Source organism: Diceros bicornis, chromosome 18 (assembly GCF_020826845.1).
Source record: "Diceros bicornis minor isolate mBicDic1 chromosome 18, mDicBic1.mat.cur, whole genome shotgun sequence".
Lineage (NCBI taxonomy): Eukaryota > Metazoa > Chordata > Mammalia > Perissodactyla > Rhinocerotidae > Diceros > Diceros bicornis.
Genome location: NC_080757.1, coordinates 50,803,983 through 50,821,672, shown reverse-complemented (window position 1 = coordinate 50,821,672; position 17,690 = coordinate 50,803,983). Strand labels below are relative to the sequence as shown.

Sequence of the window (17,690 nt, the reverse complement as noted above, 5' to 3'; positions counted from 1 at the left end):
GCAAGAATCAATTTCTGTACTTTTTTTTTTTTTTTTTTGGTGAGGAAGATTAGCCCTGAGCTAACATCTGTTGCCAATCCTCCTCTTTTTGCTGAGGAAGACAGGCCCTGGGCTAACATCCATGCCCATCTTCCTCCACTTTATATGGGACACCGCCACAGCATGGCTTGACAAGCAGTGCGTCGGTGGCGCCCGGGAGCTGAACCTGTGAACTCCAGGCTACCGAGCAGAGGGCACTCAGTTAACCACTACATCACTGGGCCGGCCCCAATTTCTGTACCTTTTGACAACGAACTCTCATTGATTCAGAAATCATCCTCAAGGCTAAGAAATCAACCAAGACCAGCACAGCACCCTGCTCCATCCAGAAACTTCCAAATGAGGCACCACTAAACCTCATGACACTATCAACCTCTCCATTCACAATGTCCATCACACAGCAAGCACAGGGATAGAAAAGGAAAAAACAAAAAACAAAAAAAGTAACCAAAAAGTTACAAAAAAGTAACCAAATTGTAGTTCAGTGGTACAGAAAGACAAACCTAGAAGGTTAGGTTACCTAAAAATGTTTTAGGACCAACTCTCTTCAGACCTTTTGTATGGAAGTAGAATGAGAAACTAGAAGAGCATGGAGTTTTTACTCACCAAAAAATAAAAAATCTGATTCTTGGTCACTCCCTCCATCACCTCCTCTCCTCCAATCTCCTGAGGACAATGCACCCCAGACACACCCCAGTTGCACCACAAACTTACATACCACACAAGACATGCACGTTCATGCCTCCTTTGCTTTTCCTATGCTCTTCACGATGACTAAAATATGTTCCCCTTGTTGGTGAACTCTTACTAACCCTTCAAAACCCAGGTCAAATGTCACTTCCATTGTGAAGCTTTCCTAATGCCTCCTAAATTAATCACTACTTCCTCTGTGTTGTTGGAACCTCTACTGGCTATTATATTGCCCTTTTTTTTAGAGTGTCAGTCATCTCCCACCCAAACCCACCCCAATTGTGAGTTCCTAGGACAAGTGAAGGTCCTTACCAGGGCTGGGATTAGGTTAAGGCAAGCAAAGTCCCTAAAGAGGCACTCACTCTCAAGTGCAAGTGCATAAAACTGGTCCCTACCATCTTTCTTTCTTCAATTCAGAGCCCATCATAGAATAAGCACTCAGACTCCTGTCGACTGAATGGTGAATAATACACGAAAGTGTATATGATTCAGAGAATATTGATATGATGTAGAGAAGGCAGCGTCTGACACTGCCACAAACACGTTGAATAACCTTACCGAAGCCACTTAACCTGGCCACGTGGGAAGAACAACATGGTGCCTTCCGTTGCCACAGTCTATGGCTCTGTGACTCCAAGTTCAAAGGAAGTTCATAAAGGAAGAGATCAAGACAGGAGGGACCAGTCACAGGAGACTCTACACTTGAGCTAAGGTCTGACAAATGCACAGGATTTGAAGGGAAAGAGGGGAGAATCTAAGAATAGGCACCAAGTATGGGAGGGGCAAGATATGTTGAAAGGAAATAAACATAAGAGGCTGACTAGAGGAGGGAAGGCATGTTGAAAGTGAACAATAAGCTGAATCTGAATTGGACTGTTTGGCTGGAAAGAGACAATGAAACATCCTAGAAAACCAAGCAGGGTAACTCGGACACTTGGGACTGAGCAACAGAATAGAAAATACTGATTTATAATAATAGTGAGAAGACCAAGAGCTACAATTCTTAATGTCTATTAGCTGCCAGGCAGGTTTAGGTGTAACATGTAAATGATCTCCTTGAATTCTCAAATCAAGCTTCTGCAGTTGCTATTATCATCATCCCATTTTACAGATGCGGATACTCAGATTTAGTGAAGATACGTATTCAAGGTCACACAGCTGCAAGGGGCAGAACCAGATTTAATTCATGCTTTATTGCCCTAAACACACCCAAGAGGAGAGGAATTTCATAAGGAGTGGGGACTAGGGTAGGGTTGGCAGGTATAGTCCGAAAAAGAGCTGGCCCAAGAGAATTTTGTTCTCAGGATGCAAGCTTAACACAAAAAAGAAAAGATCATTAGAAAAAGTGGGGGAAATGAAGAGGGTATACATAGAGGAATGGGGTGCAGAGTGGGGTGAGGGAGATAACTTTAGGTAGACAGAGGGCAAAGATTACATCAGTCAGGAGAAGTACAGTAGTCCCCCCCAATCCCCTGGGGATAAGTTTTAAGACCCTTAGTGGATACCTGAAACCACAGATGGTACCGAACCCTATACATACTACGTTTTTTCCTATACATACACATTTGAGGTGCGACAGCAAAACTAGCATGAATTTCTTTTTCCTTCTTCACAATTTCACAGATGGAAGACTCATTCTTACTGTAGATCAACAACCTCAGCATATAATTTTTTTTCTTTCCTTATTAAGTCAAGAACTTTCACCTTTTTACTTAAAGGAAGCACTTTACAGCTTCTCTTTGGCATATCCGAATTGCCAGCATCATTCCTCTCGCACTTCGGGGCCATCATTAAGTAAAATAAGGATTTCTTGAACACAAGCACGACTGAGACAGTCAATCTGGTAACCAAGAAGGCTACTAAGTGACTGACGGGCAGGTAGCAAATACAGCATGGATCCGCTAGACAAAAGGAATAAGCAGGACAGCACGAGATTTCATCAGGCTACTCAGAACAGCATGCAATTTAAAACTCATGAATTATTTCTGGAATTTTCCATTTAATATTTTCAGACCACAGGTCACTAAAACCGCAGAAAGTGAAACTGTGCATAAGGGGGGACTACTGTAATGGCCCCGGGATCAGAAAGACTGGTGTTCATCTTCCAGACCACAATTTACTAACTGATGTGTCCTGGAGAAGCAATTTGAGCTCCCCAAACTTCAGTTCTCACATCTCTAAAATGAAAATAATAAATGTGACTTTACATACATCATCTCTGAAACTCCTTCACAGTCCCATTGAGTGCTTGTGCATCACAGGCATCAAATAAATGGTAATCTTGTTATTACTCAGAATAGATGAAACAATGCCAGGATAGATGCAGAGAGACGTGAGGTCAGGGCATGGATATACAGCCGGGGGCAGAGGTGGTGCTCAATCATTTTTAACAAAGAGACAAACTCATCTGTTGAGAGAGAGGAAGGCAGAAGGAGCTGGAGACCCCACAGGAAAGCAGAAAGTGTAAGTAACTTTCTTTGCAATTCTCAGAACACTAAAGCTGGAAGGGACCTGAAAAATAATTTAACCGAATTCTTTCCCTGCCTCCATTTTACTGATGAGAATATAAGCAAATTCGTTCCATAAAGGGCCAGATAGGAAATATTGTAGGCTTTGTGGGCCATAGTTTCTGTCCCAATAACTTAACTCTGCCACTGTAGCATGAAAGCAGAGATAATATGTAAACAAATGAGTGTAGCTGTCTTCCAATAAAACTTTACTTATAGACAGTGAAACTTGCACTCCATATAATTATCAAGTATCATGAAATATTCTCCTTTTGATTTTTTTTAACCATTTAAAAATGTATAAACTCTTTTAGCTTGCAGGCTATACAAAAACACTTGGTGGGCCACAGTTTGCCAACCCCTGCCATACAGAGATTATGAGCTCATGCTAAAGATAGACATGAATTTGAGTTTTGCCCCCACAATTTACTAGAAGTGAAAGTTCAGCTATGGCATTTAATCTTCCTACAAATCCTCATTTACATACTCCTCATTCATAAAATGTGAATAAAGTTACAACTATTCCATATAATTTTTGTGAGGATTAAATGAGACAATGCATGTCAAAGAGCTTAGCAGAGGGCCTGGTTCAAAATCAAACCAAAACAACAAACAGAAAACACTAGGCCCAGGAAAATGCAGGTGACAAAGTTAACTAGCAACTAACTCAGGATCAGAAGAACCCTGTGCCCGTCTACTCAATTCAATACCTTTTCCAGTCCCACAGCTATTGGTAGACTTAGCTATATAAGAAGTCAGATATGCATGAATATGTAACTCAGTGGCACTAAAAAAGTCCCCTGTCCCCTTGGAAATGTCTCCCCATCCCTGAGATTTCACCATGAGAAATGTATTACTTTATTTTAAGCTGTTTTCCACTTGAACAATGCAAATTCCCTTGGGTGAGTTTTTAATTTATATTATATAATTTATTATATATAATTTATTGACTACTTTTTAAGTAGTTCTCTAGATATTAGATTTTGATAGGAAACATAAGAGGAAAAAATGTTATATATCCATACAATGAAATGTTACTCAGCCATAAAAAGTAATGAAGTACTGAGATATGCTACAACATGGATTAAACTTTGAAAACATTATGCTAAGTGAAAGAAGCCAGAAACAAAAGGCCACATATTGTATGATTCCATTCATAGGAAATATCTAGAATAGGCAAATCCACAGAGACAGAAAGTAGATTAGTGGTTGCCAGGGACTGAGGGGAGGAGGGGATGGGGAGTGACTGCTTAATGGGAGTGACTGCTTTCCATCTGTGGTGATAAAAATGTTCTGGAACTAGATAGTGGTGATGGTTGCACAACCTTGTGAATATACTAAAAACCGCAGAATTGTATACTTTAAAATGACGTCAATGGTGAGTTCTACATTATGTGTATTTTACCACAATAAAAAATAAACGTATATAAAGAAGACACATGAGGATTCTGCAGGTGTGATAAGTTCTCATTTGAGAAGTGAGAGGAAAGGCTAAAAAGAGACTAAATTCACCAAAAACCATCTTAGTCCACTTTACAAGTCTGCACAACGCTAACCCTGGATACTGCTAATAATTCATTCATTCAGACAGTACTTGTCAAGTGCCTACTATGTGGCAGGCACCGAGCCTCACTCTGAGGATAAAATAGTAAACAAGAAAGAAAAGTGTTTCTTAAAATTCTTTCCAATCTATAACTAACCAGAGCAACGGCCCCCATCCAGTCATTTGTACAAAAATATATGCAGAATATTTATTGTAGAGTCATTATTATACAACTAAAAAATGATAGCATTTCTTAATAATTCTCATTTGAAGACTGCCTGAGAACTAGCATATCCAACAGTGAGAAAAAGGAAGCTAATGTTCTTTGGATCAAGAGATCCAAGGGACTGTGCTCTTGGAGGGGGTGGGGTTAGGGTGGCAGAAGCTCCAGGGAAAAAGAACGGAATTTAAATGAGATCTGTTAATTTGCAAACTTGTTATCTTTCCAAAGCTAAATCTCTACAGAGGACAGAGAAGTGTGACAGCTGTTCACTTCTTTTAAAGTGTTGTTTGTAGTCTAACAATCTAACACTGCTGGCAGGACATCTATTTTTTTCTTTTAAATCAATTCCAAATGATTGAAATATAGTTTAGATTTTTTTTTTTAATGTTTAGGAACATCAGATCTAAACCAACCCCTAAAATTGATTTTCTCCTTTTTTTGAAGACTTCATAACCTTTCCTGGTCATATATCCTCACACTTTCAACTCTTATACAAAGAACAAAGTTCTTCCTCCATCTCCATTATTTACCTTTTAGTCTTAACAGAGTGAAAATAGATAAATGCATTTTGGGAAAAAAACAAGAGTCTAGTTGCATATAAATTCTGGTTACTATTAGAGTATGGTTTAAGTAATTAATTTCTTCAAAATTCCTACTAAAAACAATAAAAGCATGGATGATTTTCTTGAGCCCAACTGGAGTTTAGGAAAGGTGAGATGTTTGAAATACTTCATCACTAGCATTCACCTGTCTTAATTTTATGCTTCTGTATTTGCACCATATCTCTGTATTCTCCAAACGTTTTAGCCTTAATGTATCTTCCCAAATTAGGCATTTCTTTAAAAAAACAGAATGCAGTAGCCATCCAGTTACAAGAAGAGGAAATTGAGGCCCAAAGGTTAGATGAGGTAAATGAGATTACAAATCTAGATAAAAATACAGATAACTGGTTAATTTTTTTTTCTGATTTGTTGCTAAGTTTGTTGCTAAGAACTCTGCAAGGCTGTGGATATAGACTTTGGAAATTTTAAGTTAAAAAAAAGAAAGTTGAAAAATAACACAAAAATAGTGTTAACTGCTTATGAAATTTGGAAGAGACCACCTTGGGTTTGGTTTTGCATTTCATCATCTCCTAGGCGCTCCCTTCTACACTTTTGAAAGACTACAAAACCATGGAGCATTTTCCTCTTTCACAGATCAAGACTGACTTCCAAAGGTCGGACAGTTAGAATCTCCAGCTCTAAAAACAGAGGCTGGGGTTTCTGTTCTGTAAAACCTCCAGGATGGCAGGCACTCAAATGTAAGAAGCACTCAAATGACCTCATGGAGGAATCAAACTGGGTAAGCAGGCAAGCTCCCTGGGTCTTGGCAGGCAGGAATGTCAAGTTAGTTAGCTAAAAAACAAAGAAAGCAGGGTGGGAAACATGCCCATATGAATGAAAACCATATAATCAGACCTCAAGGCATGCCCTGTTGAACCGAGGCAAGTGCAAGTTGGTGAAACGCCAACAAAATGTCATTATGAGTTGAGTCATCAAATGGTAGTTAAAGAAAGCTGCATTCAATACTAATCAACCCGTGCAAACTCTCTTCCCTATAATGGTTATCTTTTTTTTTCTAACTGATAAAGAAAGTTAATCGTAGACTTGCCAAAGGAAAGCTCTTCAATGCCAATTTGGCTCTCCTTTTCATACTGAGCTCAGAATATTAACAAAACCTGTTGCTAAGGGACATAGATGCATAGTTCAGTCTAAAATACAAAATTATATTAATCTAGCTGCTGGAAGAAACCTTCTCTCAGTAGTACTTCATACTGTGGATTTGAGTCAGGCAATGAATGCCTCCTGAATTGCAAGGCCTTCCATCCCTTGGCCACCGCCTATTTCTCCTACCTCATCTCTCACTGCTCTGCTAGACGACCCCCTACATGCCAATCACACAGAGCTTTAGGATTTCCTGGATGCTCGTGCCATTTCACACTGCCCCACAGACCAGAGCTGGCTGTGCTTTGACTCCCCACCTTTAATCTCCAACTCTCCCATTACCTTTCCGAGATCCAAGCAGTTAATCACTTTTCCTTCTAGCTATCATTAAATCACAAATGTTGGTACACGACTGTCCCCCATTAGAATGTGAGCTTCTTGCAAGTAGGAATCATCTCTCTGCACAATCCCTGGTGCCTAGCCATGAATCACACAGAGAAGCATCTAATAAATGCTGATAATGAATGAATGAATGAATGAATGAATGGATGAATGGCTGCATGCATGATTGAACAGACCCATTCAATCATCTGATGACCAACTGAATAAATAGAGGTCTGATTTCCACAGTGCCTGGTGCTCTCGTTTATTTTTTATCTTTAAGGCACAGGGGTTAGTTTCTGTCTTTACAGGAAGAATATAAGGGCTCTCCAGAGAGTCAAAGGTTGGCTTAGCATCAAATGCACCTGGGATGCTAACAACAGCCCAGGTGTGAGTGTCAGAAGACCTGTCTTCCAAACTTAGCTCACCATCACCTTGGCCTTTTCAACTACTTAATCTCTCTTGGTCATAATTGCTTTATATATAAAATGAGGTGTTTAGCCTAGATGATTTCCAACGTCCCTGCTAGATGTAACATTCTATGGTTCTAAATTCTTATCTTTACATCTTGCCAGATATCTAATGCCCAGACTCTTTGTACCACATACACTTGGGGCACTGTCACATTGTCAGAAAGTCAATCTTGTATTTATCACTTAGCCAGAGAGCACCAGTGCACCTTTTCTGTGTTGTTCCCTCAGTTTCAAGGGCATTGACTCGGTTTGTTCTCCAAATGGTATTACTGCTCTTTTTACTGTTCAAGTGGCCCCTTATAAAGGCAACCAGCAACTGAACAAATGATAGCGTAGATGGTCTGAGCCACTTCCACTCACAGAGAATATGAGAGAATCTAAGATGCATCACCTTCCTTAACAACCACGTTCTTCAGGTCACAATTCTGTCAAAGCTTCACTCAAGTATAAGTCTAAGTAACCATATCCATAGTTGTCATTTTTTCATGTATTTCCTTCCTGCCTATTATGTCAACCCATTTGACTGTCTCACTTATGCCCCCTATTCAGATAAGCTTTGTCTATAGTACCTCTAAGTGGGCAGTGGGCCATGTGGTTACCCCTCATGTACATAGGGATCAACACCTGACTCAGTCCAGCCAATCCAGCAGCCACTCATCATCAGAAATTTTTTTTTTCTTTTGCGGAAAGAGAGAATTTCATCTCAGACCAGAGACTGTAACTAGCGAAAAAATGGTGGATACTGAAGCTGCAGTCATATAGATGCAGCTCTAGGAGCTCTTTTACACCATGGGCAAACTGATGAGTTAGCAAAGCCTGGTCTGCAGGGGAAAGCAGAAAAGACTCTCAGAGAAAAGCAGAATGAGGGCCCCTGTGAAGGGAGAGTGAGGAGGGAGTCAGAAAATGCATTTCCCGGTTCCTACCAGGCTCTGCTGTACCTCCTGCAATTGGATTCAATGAAATTCTCCCTAATACAACAGTGTCCCCTTATCCGCGGTTTCGCTTTCTGTGGTTTAGCTACCAGCAATCAATCGCAGTCTGAAAACATTAAAGGGAAAATTCCAGAAATAAACAATTCATAAGTTTTCAATTGCACACTGCTCTGAGTAGCGTGATAAAATCTCCCGCCATCCCACTGTGTCCCTCTTGCCCAGGGGACATGAATCATCCCTTTGTTGGACCCCCAACCATCGACATTGTCTGCTCCTGACATCTAACCATTGACATCGTCATGGCTCGATGATCCTCCTTCTGACATATCATCAGAAGGTCAATAGTAGCCTAACGCTACGTCACAGTGCCTACGACATTCACCTCTCTTCATCTTATCATGTAGTATTGTATCATCTCACATCATCACAAGAAGAGGGGTGAGTACTGTACAATAAGATTTTTTTTTTTTTTAGTTTTTTGTTTATTGCAGTAACATTGGTTTATGACATTGTAAAAATTTCAGGTGTACATCATTGTACTTCTATTTCTGCATAGATTACATCATGTTCACCACCCAAATACTAATTACAACCCATCACCACACACATGTACCGAATTATCCCTTTCACCCTCCCCCCTCCCCCCTTCCCCTCCGGTAACCACCAATCCAATCTCTGTCCCTATGTGTTTGTTTATTGTTGTTATTATCTACTACTTAATGAAGGAAATCATACGGTATTTGACCTTCTCCCTCTGACTTATTTCACTTTGCATTATACCCTCAATGTCCATAAGATATTTTGAGAGAGAGAGAGACCACATTTGCATAACTTTTATTACAGTATATTGTTATAATTGTTCTATTTTATTATTATTGTTATTAATCTTTTACTGTGCCTAATTTATAAGTTAAACTTTATCACAGGGATGTATGTATAGGACAAACATAATACTATATATATAGGGTTCAGTACTATCCACAGTTTCAGGCATCCACTGGGGGTCTTCACATGTAGCCCCCACAGATAAAGAGGGACTACTGTAAGACTTTTTTACTTGAGGTAAAACAAAATACACACGAATTCACAAACATGTACACATATTTGTAACTGCTCTACCTGTATATTTATATCCATTCTTCCTCAGTTATAAGGATCCTTTCATTAATGTTATCGCCCTTTCTTCATAACCTATTACATCAGGTAGGTATCTGTAACTTAAGCTATTCCCTTATTATTATGCAGTAGGGTGTTTTTATTTTTCACTATTTTGACATGGCAGTTACATAGTGAAAAACATGAACTTTGGAATTTAAATGAACTAGATTCAAATCCCAGCTCTGTAACCACTAACTGTATGATCTTGGGCAAGTTATTAACCTGAGTTCCAATTTCCTCCTTCGTAAAACGGGGATAACTTTACCTCCCTCTCAGGTTTTCATGACGATTAGAGCTAAGAAGTGGAGTGCTGATCACAAATCCTTGCACACAGTAGGCACTCAAAAATCACTAGCTATTATAGGATAGCTTCTCATAAATGGAAACGCTGGATCAAAGGGAACAAAAATTGTACAGGTTCTTGATACGGCCCAATTGCTTTTGCAAAGACTGAGTCTCTACATCCCCCTGATATACTTTTAACACAGAATAGCAGCACAAGCTTTCCTGGAGCACTTGCATTTCTCCTTCCCAGCTCTGCCTTGGAATTGGATGTCGAGGATTCAGGGCTGCTTTTTCACATTAGACCATGTTCATCTCCTAACCTGAGAGAGAAAACCAGTAGCTGGTTTTAGTCTTAAAGCAAGTGGCCTGACAATCCAGCTGATTCACTATTTCCTGTTTTCCTCTGACTCTGTTGGTCCCACTTAGAGAGCTGCATGCAGGTACTCAGCATGGAGATAAGTCTGGGCTTGTCATAAACAAGCCCCAAACTAGTTTCTGTTGCTCTTTTTCTGCATATCCTTCTACACCCTACCTCCCCAGGCTTCCTAGGAGTGCATCATCACACAACAGCCAGACGAACAAAGATGGCTTCGGAAGCTGAAAGAAACAGGTGAGGTGAATACTCATGTCTTATATGCAGGGCTAATACGGGATATAAACGTATATTCGTGCCTGCATTCTACACCCTAGTATCTTGGACTCTTTCCCTCTCTGATCCCTGCTTTCCAACTAACCTCCCTGTTTATTATTTCTTTCTTCCACTTCTATGTTGATTCATCTAATTCTTGACTTTCTGCCTCGCTTCGGCTGCCCACCTGTTCTTTTGCTGTTTGGATCCCTGTCCCAGTACCATCCACCAGCTCTGACGGATGCCTTACCTTCCTGCAGCTTTTTCTGGGTTGCCCACCTGGACCTGCACTTCAAGCATGCCACCATCAACACACTGGCAGGACCATTTGACAGATGATGGACGTCTGTTCTAAGCTGGGAAAGTTCCTTCCCACTAACCTCACCCCTGACCACCTCAGACAGCATGTCCTGCCAATTTCATCCCTTATTGCCCCCCCTTTCTGAAGCTGATCCTTTTTATACATAATTTTATGCTAAATATACTCAGACCACATTAAGAAAATAAAGCTGCCTATTAACTCTATTAAGTATACACTGTTGAAAAGAACTTTTGTTAATAATCAATATTGTAGGAGCTCGGTAACACTCAAGTGGTACTTTTTTTTTTAAGGCTTACAGGCCTTTTCTAAAAATAAGCTTTGCCTGGCTACAGATCCATGGTTCTTAGTCACTCCCATTCCCTCTTAAGCTTTGTTCCATTAGGACTAGAACCATTTGTTATAAAGGAAAGGATGTCCCCTTCCCCCAACCTCCAAGGGCCACCTCTGTATCTACACATGAAAGCTGCCTGTGACCACGGCTGAGAGAGCTTTGCAGGTCCCATCACCACCAAACACTAATGAAGTTTTGGGAGCATGTGTTTTCGTGTGTGTGTGTGTGTGTTTTCTAATTTAACACTCCCCAGTGTAGATGCATGTAGTCTGTCATTAACGATAGAAAAATCAGAAGAGTGAGCAAGTAGTGTGCTCAAGGCCCAGATGGCAAGTCTCTTGTTTTACTTGCTTATTGTCCTGGGAAGAACCACACTGAAAGTTCCACCATTCCAAGTTAACATCCTTCCTCTACAGAGAGGCTTTCCTGATCTTCCCAGGAAAAGTTCTGCCCTTCACCTTCCTCGGTATCCTAGCTGCATCTTGTACCAAATTTTACATGTGCATCACACACAGCAGCATTAGTTCACTGGCACATTTGTCTTCCCACGTTATGGGTTGAACTGTGTCCCCCAAAATTCCTATCTTGACTCTTAACCTCCAGTACGTCAGAATGCAACCTTACTTGGAAATACGGTCGTTGCATATATCATTAGTCACGATGAAGTCATATGGGATTACAGTGGGCCCCTCATCCAATATGACCGGTGTCCTCGTAAGAAGGAGAAATGTGGACATACGCACACACACAGGGAGAACACCATGTGAAGGTGAAGGCGGAGATCTGGGCAATGCATCTACAAGCCAAGGAATGGCAAAGATTGTCAGCAAACCACCAGAAGCTAGGAGAAAAGCAAGGAATAGATTCTCCCTTCCAGCCCTAAGAAGGAACCAACCCTGCCGCCACCTTGATCTAAGACTTCTGGCCTCCAGCACTGTGAGACAATAAATTTCTGTTGTGCAAGCCACCCAATTTGTGATCCTTTGTTATGGCACCCCTAGAGAACCAATACATCCTACTAGAGTGTGTGACCTTCTTGAGGGTAGAGATGGAATTCTGGTCCTCTTGATATTCACCTAACACAATGCAAGGTGCAGATTATTAATTTAATTGTTCAGTAATGTTGTTAAATTCAACCAAGAAATATAGGATCCCCTGCCCCCCACTCTCTCACTCATCCACCCCACCTCCTACACTGCCAACACTGAACAAGAGAGTCTAAGGACTCTCTTGTCCTTAGATAGGTCACATTAGAAAAAAAAAGATTGAAATTTGAGATGGAAAAAATCATTCTAACCCTAATGTATCAAAACTTCTCAATCTCATTCTTAAATCAATTCCAGAGTTAAATCTGCATTTTTTTTTTTCTCCTTTACCTATAAAAATAGAACCTCATTCAGGAACAAAGTCCCAGGCAAGAAGACTTGGCAAGCCACTTGAATGAGACGATATAGCTGGCTGGCAGGTCCTATCTACCAGGCTGGGTCATATGTTCTCTTTAACAGCACAGCAAGGTGAATCAAAGCCCTGTGGCTTTCCTGACTCTGCCTGGGGGGATTCAGCCCACCCACCTTACCCTCTCTCCCCACCCTGAGTTGAATGAAGTCACTGAGGAGAAAGAAGGCGCCTAAATACTAGTTACACTGAGAAACAGCCTGTTGTGAGCTCCAGAGCCGTAGGTCATTGTATTTTTTTAAGCCAAGATAATGAAAGAAAAATTAATTTAACCTGTCAATTGTATTAAATGTACTTATCTTCTAAGTGGAATTTTTCTGAAATTAAAAATACAGACAAAAAAATTTATGAACTCCCTTGCCAGTATCCAAGATCAAGCTTAAGTTTGATAAAATAAAGAACCTTCTGGAACACCTCTCTTAAGGTAACTAAAATGAGAATTCAGAAGTACATTAAACAGTTTTCCTCCTCTTTAACTGACTTCAGATGATTCTAGAAAAGGGAAAAGGACTAAGAAATGGAAAAGGCAGGTTGGCAGGTTATAAAAAATGAAAATTACAGCTGTGGCCACGCTCTGGAAAATATTCCCTGACCTAGCTAGACGTTGATTATTGAACCAACAGCTTGCTTATATAATTACAGTGTGCCTATAAACCTGGTTGATATGATATACTTGTTTAACTATTAACCTCTAGATTTCCTGGAGTTTCCACAATCCAAAATACACCTAAAAGTATGAGATAGGATATGTTCCATTTATTAACCTATTGTGATCATAAGCAATAACTACAGTATATAGCTTGGTAAGAAAAAGGAAGTTCTTAGAAAATACAAGTAAGGTATTTAAGCTTCAGATATTTTGCTTGGGCATCTTCTCTCTGTTATTCTTTGAAAGAATTATTCTGCCTATATTAACATTCTATTGGTGCCCCTATATACTTGCAGTCAAGAGTCCTTCTCCATAGCTACTTTGGATCTAGGACATAATTTCCTCATCAGCTCTGAAAATCACATTCATCCTTGCATGCTCATTGTAAACACCTTCAAGATCTCCCACTAGATTATAAGCTTCTTAAGGGCTGGAAGGAAAGGAAGAGAGAAGCAAATGTATGTTTATGGAGAGCTTATTGTACAGCACGACATTGCAAACCCAGAAGTGCACTCAATAAATATTTATCCAATAAATGAATGCCAAGCACTGGCCAAAGCACATTACATACATAACCTTCCTTAATTTTCATAACAACCCTGTGAATGAGTGTCAGTCTCTCCATTTAGCAGGTGAGGAAGCTGAAGTTAGAGGTTAAGCAGATTTTTGAAGGCTCATAGCTAGTGAGTGGAAGAGTAGAGCAGGTCTAGTTCCACCGAGCAAAATGTCTTAAACCCAACAATCAATCCAAAATTTATTCATTGAATGGATCTGGACAAACCCCTTATTCAAGTTCTCTCTTTAGGTATTTTCAGAGTCTTTGGGACTATTTTTGTAAAATGGCAAAGGAGTTTGGGGTGCAGGAAGGAGTAAATAAACTGGGGAGAATATGCTTATAAAGTTTTCAAATATAACAGAAAGGCTGTCTCTGCACATTCACGGCAAAATAATTCCCATACTCTTTTTTCCATTTTGTTCCCACTCGTTTGTCAGATTCTAGCCTTACCCTTATCTCTTAAGTCATCCCTCCCATGAGAGATTGGAGGAGGGAGAATAGAGGAGGGAATAAATAACTTGTCACTCAACATCCAGACCATCTATTCCCATGGCTTCAGCCCGGGATCATGGGAAACCACTGAAGCACAGGTATGACTCTTCTGCTTTGGCTGGAGAGAAAGCCGAGAGAGAATTCACTGGTTTAAAGGTAAATTCACTCCCAAACTCCCCGCCTCCTCTACCACAAAAAGAGGTAATGCTAGTTTCTTCTACACCATCCAGTACAAGAGTAAAACAGTAGAGACGTAGGTTCATTCACAATTTCAAGGAAACTGCACTTGTCACATTTACATAGAAATAACCAGGAAGAAAGGAAATTACTAAGCCAAAAAGGGGCTGTTTTCCTAAGTATTCCTCTACTTAGGTATGGTGCCAAACTGACCTTGTTCTTACTGTTTTAAAACAATTTGATGTGAGGGAAACATACACTTTGTGTCTGCTTAGTAACAACCTATAAGACAGCTAAGGGAATCAATATTCATTTCTGATGTTTAACATAAACTTCCTGTCTGTACAGACCAGTATCTATCAGGAAACCAACTGTAACTAGCTTCCTTCAACCAATGGGCAGTTTGAACTTGGAATTAAACTTTAACACTCAGAATGAGTCAGACTCAGTATTCTATGATCAGCAGGGGCTTAAAGGAACATGTTAAAAGGAACCTATATAGAGGTAGACACAGGTCAGCCCCTCCTAATTACCATACCTGACCCTGCTATGCCCAAATATCCATGGAATCCATTCATGTTTTCTATCTCCAACCATGTATTCTGGGTAATGGGTTCATAAACTTATTATGGAGTGACAACTCAAGTCGAGTCACCAGGAGCTCAGGTTCTGGGGTCAGACAGACCTTGATTAAAGCCTCTGCTCTGCCACTATCAACCTGGACACCTAAGGGATGTTCCTTAACCTCTCTGGCCTCAGTTTGCTCATATACAAAATGGGACATCCCCTTACCAGGCCCTAGTGAAGGGAGAAAGAGATAATTCACATCCATCACTAAGCACAGTATCTGGAATATAGAAAGAATCACAGCAGTGCTACCATCTGGGATGGTAGGAATTATAGCACTTCCTTGTACCTGAATTAAACTTATCTCATTCTGGATACAGTGAACAAATCTGGGGTCATCCTACCAAAGTTACTCTGTCTTCATGTAGCTTCCACCACCCCCCACCCCTCCTTCCCTTCATTTTCAGAACCTTTACCAGGACCTTCCCTCCTAAATACACACAACACCCACAATGTAAGTGACTCTGTAAGCAAAAGGATCTTCATAGCCACAAGAAAACTGTCCGCCCAGGGTTGGGGGAGTCAAGGTGAGAAAACGGCTCTAACCTTTATAGGAGATGATAACTGGAAACCTCTCTGGGTAAAATAGAGGCTGTCTTTCTATAGAGGGAGGATTCTGTCTTCAGTTCACACACAAAAAATGATGGAACTTCCGAGCTGGATCATCATCATAATCAACAAAGCCAGGTGACGGTGGTAGTGAGAGCTGTTTTTACTTTATTTGCTTTTTAAACAAAATGTGGGAAGAGGAAGAGGAGAATGAGAGACTACGGGAAGAACTAAAGAGCAGCTTCTCAATGGGAGGGGAAAAAAAAGAAATATAGAGCAAACAGGAAGAGTGCAGCTGCAGGGAAAGGACCCCAGGATGGGCTAAAGGAGACCGGTAGCTCAGTTCAGCGGAAATGAGCAATGGCCTACAAATCTCATAACCAGGAGAAACACCACTCAGACATTTCCTGTGGGCTGGGCCCCAGAGGTCACTGGCTGAGTAGTGGGTGAGAAGTTATCTAGATTAACAACTTCCAACTAAAGCCAAAGATGAATGTAATATGGCAGCCCCATCATGAAAAGACTCCATTACTCGCTCGAGTCAAGTCATAAAGAGCAAAGTCAGCAAACCTGTCTTGGAAAGGGCCAGATAGTAAATATTTTTGGCTCTGTGGGACACACAGTCTCCATCACAACCATTCAACTCTACCATTGTGGAGGGAAAGGCAGCCATGGACAACATACAAATAAATGAGCATAGCTGTGTTCCAATAAAACTTTATTTGTAGACACTGAATTTGAACTTGACATCATTTTCATGTGTCATGGAATGTTATTCTTTTGATTTTTTTTCCCCAGTCATTTAAAAATGTGCAAATCATTTTAGCTCATAGGCGGTACTTAAAAACAGGTAGGACTGGATTTGGCCCACGGGCTGCAGTTTGCTGACCCCTGGTTACAAGCACGGGCCCTGTGGTCAGACAGGCCTGGCTTAGCATCCTGCCTCTGCAGCTTACTGGCTATCCAGCTATGAGCAAGTTAGTTAATGCATCTGAGCCTCGGCTTCTCCATTTGTAAATCAACGACAACAGCATCTGTCCCCAGAGGATTTATGTGAAGTTCAAAAGCATACTACGTGAAAAGTGACTGACATAAAATAAGTGATGATGATGATGATGATGATGATGATGATGATGATGATGATGGTGGTGATAGCATTGGGTGTGGGAGTGTGGGTTGTGATCAGCATCTAGATCTGCAGCTAATGGTCTGTAAAAAAAAAAGACTGATCCCAATCCAACTTGAGGGATTTACAAAGTAGAAAATATAACAAATGACGAGAGATCTAGCAGGTGCCTTTTTAATGCCTCAACTCAGAACTGAGTTGACTAAATTATGATGATTTGTGATAGACTTCATGTGTGTAGGTTATAACCTGAATATCCTTTCAACGTAGAAAGAGGGGGTTTTATGGATTGCATACCAAACTGTGTGAACCAGCTCAGGAAAGGAAGACCGTCTGAGACAGAGTGGGAAACAAAACCAGGGCGGAAGGCGGGGCGGCCGGTAACAGCAGCAGTGGTGGAGGAGGAAGTGGGGAATCCTTTCATTTGGGAGTTATCCATGCAGAGTTCCCTGTTTTGTCACAGGACAGCCGACTGTTAAAAACTTTTGGATTATCTAACCCTTCAGAGGCTCAAGTTCAGAGGTTACTTACAAACCAGTTCCTGAAACCAGCACAGGATGGATGAATTTACTTCAATCCTATCCCACCGGATTCTTTAGACAACTCATCTTGGTTCCGCATACTTTTAAAAGAGAAAGTTAGCCAAGGATCATGCAACCTTTAAATCTGTTTAGAGGGCCTAGGTAGGAGAAATGACACTTCTCCAGCTGTCCTAAGTTGCTTTCTGGGCTATTCTTGGAACTTCCAAATATCAAGCAAAGATATAATGGAAATATTAATGCAAACAAGGAAGAAAACTGCACTATAATTTAATGACCCCATACCTTTTATGAAACGTCGGGGA

The 17,690-nt window shown here is 40.7% G+C and overlaps 1 protein-coding gene and 1 long non-coding RNA gene across 4 annotated transcripts in view; one reads left to right on the top strand and one right to left on the bottom strand.

Moving 5' to 3' along the window:
• MAP2K6 (mitogen-activated protein kinase kinase 6) overlaps positions 1–17,690 on the bottom strand; it is a 117,372-nt gene that overhangs the window by 93,599 nt on the left and 6,083 nt on the right. The window lies entirely within an intron of this gene.
• On the top strand, positions 10,464–11,087 carry LOC131417690 (uncharacterized). Its single transcript, XR_009222737.1, has 2 exons — positions 10,464–10,544; positions 10,823–11,087. It is a non-coding gene; the product is annotated as an uncharacterized LOC131417690 (long non-coding RNA).